Raw genomic sequence first — 11,835 nt, forward strand, 5'->3', positions numbered from 1 at the left:
TAATCCAAGGCCATCTGTTGGGTAGATCCTTCGATATGTTAATTAGCTGGTGCCAATCTTTCCTATTTAACTGACGGCGTCTTTGAATGGGAGAGTTCTACTGTGTCAGAGATGGATTTAAATATCAAGGTAGTTTATATCAGTAAAGATCAGTTTAGCTCTTACCGTTTGCACACGCGTAATGGCAATGAAGGAACGCACATGTAAAATTGCTGTAGTCATCATAATTTTTGGCATCACTTTACAAAAAAGAAAAAAAGAATCCCTAAGAGACTTTTACCACATTGTGATTCAGGCAGTTTGAGAAGGAATTAGACTCCTTCATGTGCTCTAGGATCTGTTTTCAGGGTTGAGGAAAACTAGCCTGTCATTGGGAGACTTTGGCCAATAACAGGTTTTTCCACCAAATCAAGTATGTAGGAAAGAAGTTGAAGAAGTAATAGTTTGACTCCCATGAGAACAAAAAAGTCAGCACGGACTCAGTTTGATCACATATATAGCAATTGTAAACACTAGCTATTTTTTCTGATGGAGGTGTTAGAAGCACAAGGAGAGAGTTGCAGGAGAAGGGCAGGCTATTTTTAAGTTCCTGTGTTTTTTGTTATATTTTATTATTATTTTTTTATTGGCTACTAAAATACTGTGAAGTTCATTGACTCTTTTTCAGCTACAGTCGCAGGATGCTGAGCTGTTTACTCTGTACAGAGCAAATACGGTTGTTTGACATTCAGTTAAACAAAGCTGTTTTACACAGCAGATGACAGGGACTAACGTTGCAACTCAATTTTGGCTACAGGAGCCATCAGGTAAACATATACAAACCCAGATCCAAAAATGTGGGGTGCTGTGTAAAAACAGAAGAAAATCATTTGAAAATCTCAGAAACACATATTTTATTTACAATATAACACAGAAAATATATAAAAAGTTTAAACTGAGAAACATTTTACTTTTTCACGAAAATATTAGCTCATTTTAAATTTTAAAGGCAGCAACACGTTACCAAAAGGTTGTAATGGGGGCAACAAAAGGCTGGAAAATTATGTGGTGCTAAAAAGATGAGATTAATTGGCAACAGGTCAGAAATATGACTGGGTCACCTTATTGATGTTGCAAGTGTAATATTCACAATTTTCATCCCCACGTTTATCTTTCTGCTGCATGGGAAAGGTTGGGCATATATTGTGTTTATCAGTGCATTTTCAATGCAAATAAAGGTGTTGCTGTATGAGAAGCTTTTCTGACCTAGAGTCTTAAACAAAAATGCACCTTTTTTATTTTAGAGAAATGAAAAGAAACTAAGACCATAAAATATGTAGGTGAATAAATGGAGCAAACAGACCAAAACAAAACATCACCACAAGGATTTTCTTGTGCCAGGGTGTCTTGGGGAATAACTTGCTGATGTCACACTCTTGTTTTTTTAATTAGGCAAAAATATCACGAATAGTGCCTAGACTTCTACATGCCATGTTGGGGCTCAATTTTTCAATTTTTAAGCCTTAAACCTACCAGAGTATAATTAGTTATTGAAGAGGCATCAGAATTTAGATTGTTTTTCCAGTTTTCATGAGCCCACTGAGGTGTAAGGACCCCTAACCCCAAAGCTATCCTGACAATCACGATACAACATTATGAAATTTTTTTTTGTCATAGATAAAAAATGATATAGACCTCAAAAGATTAACAGAATCAGCAAGGGGCACACAAAATATCTAAATGAATTAAATGAGGGGAGGACTATAGAACAAACAGGTAAGAACAGAAAAAGAATACAGACTTAGTCAAATAAAAAGCAAGTCAATAAAGTGATCTTTAAGAAGTGATTTAAAAGACCCTGCAGAGTTGGCGAGCCGAGTTGCTCGGGCAGAGTTCCAAAGCTGAGGGCTGAAAAGGTCCAGTCACCTTGGAAAACAAACCAATGGTTATAACATTTGGAAGCAACCAGAGGTTTTAAGAAACTAACGTGGATTACAAAGAACAAACATCAAAAAAAAGAATCTGATTCAGAGACACAAGACTTCTAGCAAAATGGTAAAATCTGTTTTAAAACTCAAGGGGAACCGTGTAAAAATGCAGAGTCATCTGCTGATGTGGTATTGTTTTCATCTTTTAAGTCTTTCTATCTGCCTGTGTGTGTGTGTGTGTGTGTGTGTGTGTGTGTGTGTGTGTGTGTGTGTGTGTGTGTGTGTGTGTGTGTGTGTGTGTGTGTGTGTGTGTGTGTTTCACAACAACACATGATCTTGAGCTGCCTATCGCAGCAAGAAATAACGAAAAGACCCTTACAACATTTTGCAGCTGTTTAAATGTCTGATTTAGTCAAAGCAATATATATTAAAATATAAAACTATATATACTTCTCATTTATTCTCAAGTCTTCTGCAGAATGTCTATTCAGCTGAAATCAGGGCAGGTTTAATTCACAGCTCCAACAGAACAGTTAGAGCACACAAGACACGTTCGCCAATTGTACATGACGATTCATGCATAGATAGAAGCCCAGCCAATACCGTAAACAACAAAGTTCTTGCATTACAACATGTCAAGATTCAGCTACATAACATACGTCCCACTTTGCTGTGTACTAAGCATGCCAGTCATGCGCAGTGAACTGTCCTTTAATGTGTTTGCATCAATTATATGAGTCCAATTCTTTCTGATCCTTGTGGAAATTAAAGCAAAGATGTCAACAAATCAAAATGTAACCTCGCCGTGTTTAATAAATCATACCGTCTCTGTGAATTCTGTTTCAATCCATGTTTTCTCTCAGTTTAACCACTCTGCTTATTCAAATCTCCAGCAAGAGCTTTAGTCAGTGTCTAAAAAAAGGACTGACTTGACGTAATGGGAACATTGTCAAAACAACCCCATTCCTTAACTCATCTCATGAAGTCCCATTCAGTCATTTTTGGACTTTGGATAGAGGATTTTCACAATCATGTGATCATTTCTTTCTTTTTTTATAAAATTGTGTATGCAATAATAATTTAGAATTATTTATTTTTTAAATAAACTGTGTTTCTGTAAAAATAATTGTGGCTAGAACATTTTACCTTTTACTTGTGCTGTGACTGGCTACCATTTGTTTACATTTGCGGCACCAGTAAAGAGGTCCCCTGTGATAATCGTTATGTGCTGAGTAATGTCACAAACAGTTATTAATACTTATATGTGGATCTGCATGTGGGGTAGGTAATCCAAAACCATGCATATGTATGCAAAATCTCTGACTCACTGCTTTTCCCCTTCCTTGTCATTCTCACACATACACTAACTTAAAAAACTTAAGCCATGAGGGGCTCCTCTTACAGCTACGGCTTTGGAATATAGTCCGTTGCAGTTCATGATGAAGAGGCCTGCTGCTAAATCCATTTGGAGGTTTGCAGAGATAGATGGAGATGAATACCTCTTTCCATCATCCCTCTCGCTTTCTCTCTGCTGACACGTGCTCACTCACACATGGACACACTTCCTCTAGCTCTCCGAGTTACATGAAATCCACCCACAATTATACAGCACGCAACTGCAAGGGAATCTTTCAGCAGCCGGGGTTTGGTCTCAGTGGGCAGCGCTTCACTGCTGAGTGCGCAGCCTCTCTTGCCTTGGTGGGGGGAGGCCTCCTCTGTCGAGGTATTATCTGCTCCCATCTAAAATTCATCAGCTACTGGGAGATTCGTGACGACAAGTCAATTTGATCGGCTAACAATGCACCGTGGTGGTCGGTGTTCTGTGCACAGGCAGGTATGTGAGTCTGCGTTAAAGAAGGCATAAACAACACAACACATGGGCGGGCATGTGCAAGGAGGCAGAGGGGTGCCACCTGCATCAATACAGAGTATCTAGTGGTTATTTCTAATCAAATGATTGATTAATATGATTAATAAACACAAAAAACACAAGAAAATAATATTTAAGTACTTAAAGTAATATTTAAGTATTTAAGTATATTTAAGTCTAAATGTAAAATTATTCATTTAAAACATAAATATGAACACATTTGTGTTAATTGCAAGCGTTTTGCACATAAAAGAAATCACAGTGTGTGGGTGTGTGTGGGTTTGGGAGAGCCTGCGATGTGATGATGGGTCATGTAGCAGCAGCACACGTGCACAGTGTGTGTTTCAAGCATGCATATGGGTCTCATGTGTTCTCATATATAGTGCACACATGACAATTCCCACAGAAGGCCTTTACTTTAATCACTTGACTATTTCTAAGTAGCACAAACTCAGTCCCAGCACAGAGGGCGAGGTGATGTGTTGAATGTTCTCTCATAATATTAGATGATAGCAAAAGCATTTTACCACATGCACACTCTACAAGAGACTGGCCTGCCATCGGGTCAAGGGCACTTGGGCTCGGTGTCTGTAAGAACACTTAGACGTGTGCTAGAGGCTGGAGATCAAACCAGCAACCATGCAATAGCAAAGATAACAACCCACTCTACCACATGAGCACTGGCTCCCCAATTAGACATAGTAATTCACTAAAGAAGTTACCAATCAGGGCTTTCCCTGAATCAAAATTGAGACAATCCAATCAGATTCAGCAGTTAAATACAGCTACTTGGATACGTCTCTTTGGTTGAATATAAGTTTGCCAGAATATTCGGCAAGGCAGCCTAATATTTTCTGCATTTTCAGTTAGATTCAGGCTGTCTCATCCAAATTTGACCGCACTTTAAATAATGTGCAAATGCATAAACATATTTAAAAGCATGAAATAAAGGCAATGAATCCTCTGTAAAATTTACCTGCTTCAAATAGGCCAGTTTTCCATGTTTGGTGTTGCTGAGTGATATGCTAGTGATACACGCAGAGTTGGCTGTCTTTTTACCCCAGCCGGGCTCATTTGCCTTCTCCAAAACAAGGAAGCACCAAACACATCTTACCTACAGATGCTTGGTTGGTATCAGCAGGATCACTCAACCTCAGATTTTAGCTTCTGTCATCAGTCAACCATAAACTTAGTGCATGTTATTGGATAAACAAATGCTCAACACTCATGAATTTTAGCTGAAACCGGGCTATCAGACTGAAGATTTAACCACAAATACATGCGTCTATCATGTGCTAATAATGTAAGATTAGCCTTACTATTAATTTATTTGAACCTCTGTGTGAATAGATGACTGCACACCTGCGCTCACTTTTCTTAGTCTATGCAGATTTGTATATATATGTATATAAAGTGTACAGCAGCAAAAGGTATGACAGAGATTCTCAGTGATTCCTTCGGTTTATCTCAGCACATGCACACAACACATTCACACCCCAGCGCCTGATGTCCTCTCTCTCCCCTTCCCCTTTTCCCTCTCTTTCTTTTTGGCATCCATCACTGTCTGTGGCAATGGACTGCGAAACAAATTTCTATCACGATACATTACAGGTTAAGAAAGGGAGCTGGGAATGTGTTATATATGCCGGGTTCGATTTTTATGTAGGGTCTACAGGCTCGTCCATCATTGCTCTGCTAGGCACCCTTGTGCACTGGGCCCCTGACGAGATGTTGTCTTGGCACCGCTATCAATCATCCTACACTTGCCTCGTGCCCGATGCGAAGGAGGGGGCATGTGTTGTAGCTGCAGGACTTCCTCCCTCCTTCTGACAATGCATTCCCTTCCTCCGCCCCTCACAATTGTTCCTCGTTTGAATTGTGCGTTCAAAGCATGTGCTTTGTATATAGGGCTTTCGTCCCTGCGTGACCTCTGTGGGTCTTCCCTTTTTGGCAGAGTCCTATGATTTTAATGACAGGAGATGATTAGCTACTAATTGCGCCAGCCATGGGTGAAACAAGGTTAGCCTGGATCCACCTGGCGCCACTCAATGATACCTGGGTCAGTGCTATTAAAATAATATGAGGTCATGCCTTCATATGAAATGTAGCCTATATAAACCCTAATATAGCTTAGGGAGGAAGCATCATTATCAAGTGATAACAGAAGATTGCATTCCACAGCATTTAAGGTGAAAGTGTCTGGATGCAGTGCTGTGCTATCTGTGGCTTCATAGCCTGGTATAATTTCAGTCCACAAAGACTAGGTTGCATTAAAGTTTAACCTTAGTTGCTCTGATGTCTTAATATATTTTCATTTACCCTTTCTTCATCTTTGTACTTGACATGTGGGTTAGACAGACACAGGATACTGAATCAGGCTACTGCTAGACTAATCCTTTTTCTCCCAAAGTCAGGCGGATTACGATTTAAGAAGTACTCCTTCGTCCTTCACACTCCACGGTGAAAGTCACCAAGCTATCAGAGAGCACGGGGGGTAGGCACAGGGAGTAGGGACCGCTGGGTGGGAGTAAAGGTGGAGGAGGAAGGGGGTAGGAGGGAAATGGGGAGAGGGCTTAATTAGGCCAGATCACCGATGCTCTACGCCATTGCCACCGCCATTCCCATCCCCGGTCCCTACTCTATTCCCCTAGATCCCATCCACTTAATGTTCTGTGAAATCATATTCCACTCCCAGGAGAAGAAAGAGAAATCAGAACAATAAAGTGACACATTTTAAAGAGAGGCAGCACCACGGGGAAATAGACTGTTAGTGACACATGGAAGATGTGGCCTGATGGATAGCAACCACATCTGTCTGGCCCATTAAGAACAAACAGCATCAGATCCAAAACACAGCAGTCTGGAAGAAGCTCCAGCACCATCCAAAAACAAGGATTCGCTACTGTTTTACGTCCAGTCTACGTAAGTATTTTGCTGTGTGCAGCACGCCCTCATTAAAGCCAAGGCATTAAATCAAACACCTGCTGACTCTGTCTTACCATTTAACAAATTGCTGTAAAACTAAAATAAATTTTCTTCAGTTACGTGGCATTATTTGTAAAAATCATCTGGATATAATTGATGCTCTGGATGTACACAGCTTTTTTCTTTGTGCACAAACTGACAGGAATGTAAACATTTTAATTGAAATCTATATTTGGAAAAGCTGTGACGACTCTTTCAGCTCAAATTTGGTGTTTAGAGTTTGATAGTCGTGCATGCGTTATGTAGTTTCCTGTGTTTGTGCACCTGAGAATAGACACCTGTGGTGATTAATCACATCAACACAGCAGCATTCCTGTAACCATCCATCGCAACGAGCAGGGGAATATAGACAAAACTGATACCTTGTCATAATTTTAAGAAAGATGTGAAACTGAATTCTGGGTGCAGGTGTGAGGTTTTGTAGCTCCATGTTACATATTAAAGTAATGAACTGTTTAATGGAAATAACATTAGGAACACTAAGTAATATCTTTATATATATGGCACACTGAGCCAAAGACGTTTTACAGTAAGAAACTGTTGTTATTAATTACAGTAGATAGACTGTAAAATAGCATTTTAATGCAGACCTGGTCTTTTACTGTAATCTGACTTTAAAAGTAAGCAGAGGGCAGTAACTACACGGCAGTGATGTTGACCAGATAGAGGTTAAAGGCAGAAAACTAAAACTTATGACATTTCTTTTACCAGATGTTGTCTGTTTTTTTAACAGTCGTCACTTCTATTAAAAGCAGCATCATAACTTACGTAACAGTTATAAATATCTGCTTTACTAGCTGTCACAACTACGTTTTGATGGGTTGTTTTCTCCACGGTGATTTGATTGAGCTACAACGCTTGCAAATTTAGTTTCAAATCACTAACTGAAATCCTCCAAAATGCCCCTTTATCAAAATGGATATTTTTCTTTTTATAAGCAGCAAAAATCAATGAATAAATTTAGTTTCACAAAAGCTAGATGTGGCTGTCTCACCAGTTTAGCAATTGCGTGCAAAAATACTCTGTAGCCTCAAGGAATCGGTGAAAAAATACAGCTGAAGGTCCCTTGAAGGTTAAAAACAATGCTGTTAATGGCTGATATTTCACCATGCTTAAAGACCATGAACATGAGGTCAGTTTCAAACCGCACCCTGAACAGCAAATTCAAGGTGCACGGTTAAACTCTCAGATGAATGGACCTTGTCACGTAATAAACCTAAGCTGCTTTAATTCCTTAATTAGGACTGTGTCTGTGTCATTGTTCTGCATTTCCCTCAGCTCCATTTTAAATTAGCCACAGTTACTCAAATATACACATACAGAGCTGTTAAGCTGTAAATTCACAAATTAAAGGTTAGATCGTGACCAACAAAGTAGGCCTAATGTTGTTTTTGGGTGTGGCAGCAGCTTCGTCTTGTTTCCTGAAGCCGAGGGGAGGCAACGAGGCGTTGAAGCAGACAGGCCGCCTGGCGTGCAGCAGGCAGTGAGCAGCGAAGACGTCCAGCAAAATGGAGGTATTCAAATAGACAGAGGCACCTAGCGTCAACATGCAGACAGACGTGAGAGGGAGGGAGTCTGTCAGAGAGGAAACGGAGAAAAGCTGGACCACGGAGATACACGTGGAATACAAATAATACACAGAATGGACAAACAGCTGGCCAGACAGTGACAGACAGACGCATGGAGACTGACGGATAAGAAGACATTCAGGCAGGCTGGGTGGCAGAAATCCAGACATCCATGCAGAATAGATGGAGGGCAGACAGTGCAACAGGCAGCAAGCACAGGCCTGCAACCACTCCATGCCTTGGGGACAACTTTGGTAGTGAAGAGATGCTATATCTAAAGTGGCTTTACTCTCTTCCTAGGAAGGGGGGGCAGCTTTTTCCAGCATCCAGATAGCATCAGGATTTTTTCATTACGACACAAGGCAGAATTATCATCCAGAACATCTGAATGTACCCCATCCACTCCTCTCTCTGTATCGCTCCTCTCCAATCATTCCTAATGCACTCTATCTGTCTCGCTCCCCTGTCCCTCCACCGTCCTCCCCCTCAATCAGGCAACCCTGTTTTCATTCCTCACTACCTCCATTGTTCTCTCTCTTTGTCTTTTTGCTTTATATAATTCATTTTATTGTTCACTGCATGCATTCGTCCTCTTTGCTTCCCAGTTTAGGAGGATGCGTTCAACCCTAAATGCACTTTTCTCATAAATGTTTGTCCAGTTTCTCCTTTGTAGAAACTCCATCGATTCCTTTTACACTAAGCTCACCAGCCCACATCTATTCAGGTGGTTCCACAGCACGCAAAAGATGCAAAAAATGGCATAAAAATAGGGAAAGAAAACTGAAAATTGTCATTAATGCATCATACTTGAATTCTACCTCACACGCCAAAAAACTTGCCTGCAGCTTATTGTTCTGCCATATAAAAGCAATATTAGTGACTATTTACTGAGTATTGTTTTTGAAGGCCATTTTGGAAATAATAACATTAAATAAAAGAAGAGCTTTACTGTATTTAAAAAGCTGTTTTGCCCAAGAGTCTACTTGATTTACTCTTTCTTCCTTGACGCATTCCTACCCCGGTGAAGGTGCCTGCTTTTGTTTCTGTCAGTATTTGCACGCCTGCGATGAAGCTGGCAGGCTGAGCAGGAGTCCTCTCTGTGACGTTTGCATGTTTTTTTAATCCCCCCTTCATTGCAGTATGGCATGTATGGATCTCCCCACCGTGTGACCTGCGGGTGACGGGGAAGCCTGCCAACAACGTGCCCGGAAACACCGCGACGCCAACACAGCGCAGCGCGAGCTAAAAATAGTCCTCTGGTGATAAATAATAAAACCTCTCTCCATATGCCAAGCGTCCCTCTCCTCTCCTCGTGATTTCAGTCTGTGCGGCTAATTGTATGACTTAATTTGCTGGGTTCGTGCTGTATAGAAACGCAAGAGCTGAGGCTATTAATGGTGTGCATTAATGCCCCCCCCCCCTCTTTTTTTTGTTACTGAAGGAAAATTGCACATAATTTTCCCGTCAAAGCCAAATGCTGAGTTCAGCTGCTATTACAGGAGTGAAATAAATCGAAGAATTAAATAGAAATCTTTAGTGGTGTGACCAAGTTTAAATGTTGGGATAAAACACAATCAGATGCAAAGGTTTGCTCAGTTTAAATTCCCCTTTTTAAAGCAGAACACCTGCCTCTGATACAACATCACACAGCTGAGACTTTAATCTCATCCAGTAATTTTAGATTGAATTAAAATGACAATAATGTGATTAAGTATTAAAGTATTTATTTCTGTATATTTTTTAAATATTGCATTTATTACCGTGCACTGTAGCTGATCATTCTCACATCACTCTCATGTAATGTCATGCACCTCTGCGCGGTTTCTCTTCCTCCATCTTTCTCAAAGACCTAATTTAAGGCTGGTGTTTGAAAAAAAAAAAGCAAAAGTAAAATATAAATAAAAACTAATTACAATCAAAGAGAAATCTCTCTCTCTCTCTCTCTCTCCCTCTGTGTGTCCGTGTGTGTGTGTTTGGGGGGGGGGGGGGGGGGGACACGGCGCTCCCTTTTCTGTTTTTTCCTGGCTGTCTGGTCACGATTCAGAGCCCTCACAGCGTGGAGCTTTGTGTGTGGATGCTGCTGCAGTTGAAGTCCGCATGGGAACCCCCCCCCCCCTCATGCAAATACCCCCCTCTCACCTCTTTCTCCTCTCTTCTCCTTCTTCCATCTCTCCCTCTTCCTCATCAACCCGCTGCTCCTCTTCCTCTTCCCGCTGCCTCTTCTCTCCCTCTCTCGCTCTCTCTCCTCCCACGCACGGCTCTCCACGACCGAGAGGCTAAAAATAGCACCAGGAATCCCCGCATCAATTCAGAAGAAGGAGGAGGAGGAGGAGGAGGTGTGGGGCGGGTGGGGGAGTCAGCTCACACAAGGTCACCCCCCTCCCCCTCCCACACACATCAGTCCCCATCCAGCACATTTCATGATTTGCCCCGGCTCACATCTCTGTTTTTATCCACGAGACCCACACCGTGTCAGATTTTATTTCATCGCCTTGAATTGATAAAAAAAAAAGTCCAAATGGTATCGATTCCTCTCTAAATCCTATTAAAACGTCCCTCCTTATAATTAATTTCGTGACTCGGAGAATGGGAATGAGCTTTCACTGAGCACTCAAGGCAAAAAAAAAAAAGTAAAATAAATCAGTTTTTTTTTCTTCAAAAAAAAGAAGAAGAGGGGGACACTTTCCGTAGCAGAAGCCGCGTTTTGTGAGCGCACAAACAGTTGGAAGAGGGGAAAATACCGAGGCGCAAAGAAACGAGAGCAGCCAGCAGCTGTAACAATAAGCTACTTGCAAAATTTCACAACGTGTTTCCTCCGTTTCCATTCCATGCTACACGCGACAGGAGACGGCAATGACTGGGGGAGCCCCTATTCTTAGCAGGAGACTATTGATTTTCTTTCTGTCATTTATAATCATCGTTGATGTGTCTTCCAAGGAGAGCTCCTGTGCAATCTCTATCAAATAAAAGGTACGTCCTCCCCTTCTTTCCTGGTATTCCTCATTTCTTTGCCTTCCTGCTCATTCTCTTTCCCATCAGCATCAGTTCAAAAGGACGGGGTTTGAAAAGATTGCAGGATGAAATTCCAATTGCAGGGTCTCCCTTTATTTGCATTTCCACACCTTGCAGCAGTAGTGCATGACCCCCCCCCCCCCCTTTCTTTTTTTTATTTGCAGAGCTGAAGCTTCTTATCTGCCACACACCTATACTGAGTAACTAGGAATGGACAGTTTCTTTCTCACTGGTGTGCAGAGTGGGATATAAAGGTATATCCTCTTGCATTAGATAATCTAATGCTGCACGTGTGCGCCATTATTTACAATTTGCTGTCCTTACATTAGGTGGCATTAAGTGTGTTCTAAAGGTAGGTTTCATAAGATGAGCCTTTCACAGAGTAGTGCACAGTCCATCTTCTCCTGCTGTGGATAATATGGAGTGGTGGTGGTGGTGGGGGGGGTCAGTTGGTCATCTCCTTTGTGTTTGTTGCGGCTCTGATGATGAGACA

The sequence above is a fragment of the Simochromis diagramma genome, unplaced genomic scaffold (genome assembly GCF_900408965.1).
Source record: "Simochromis diagramma unplaced genomic scaffold, fSimDia1.1 OVJJ01000205.1, whole genome shotgun sequence".
Classification (NCBI taxonomy): domain Eukaryota; kingdom Metazoa; phylum Chordata; class Actinopteri; order Cichliformes; family Cichlidae; genus Simochromis; species Simochromis diagramma.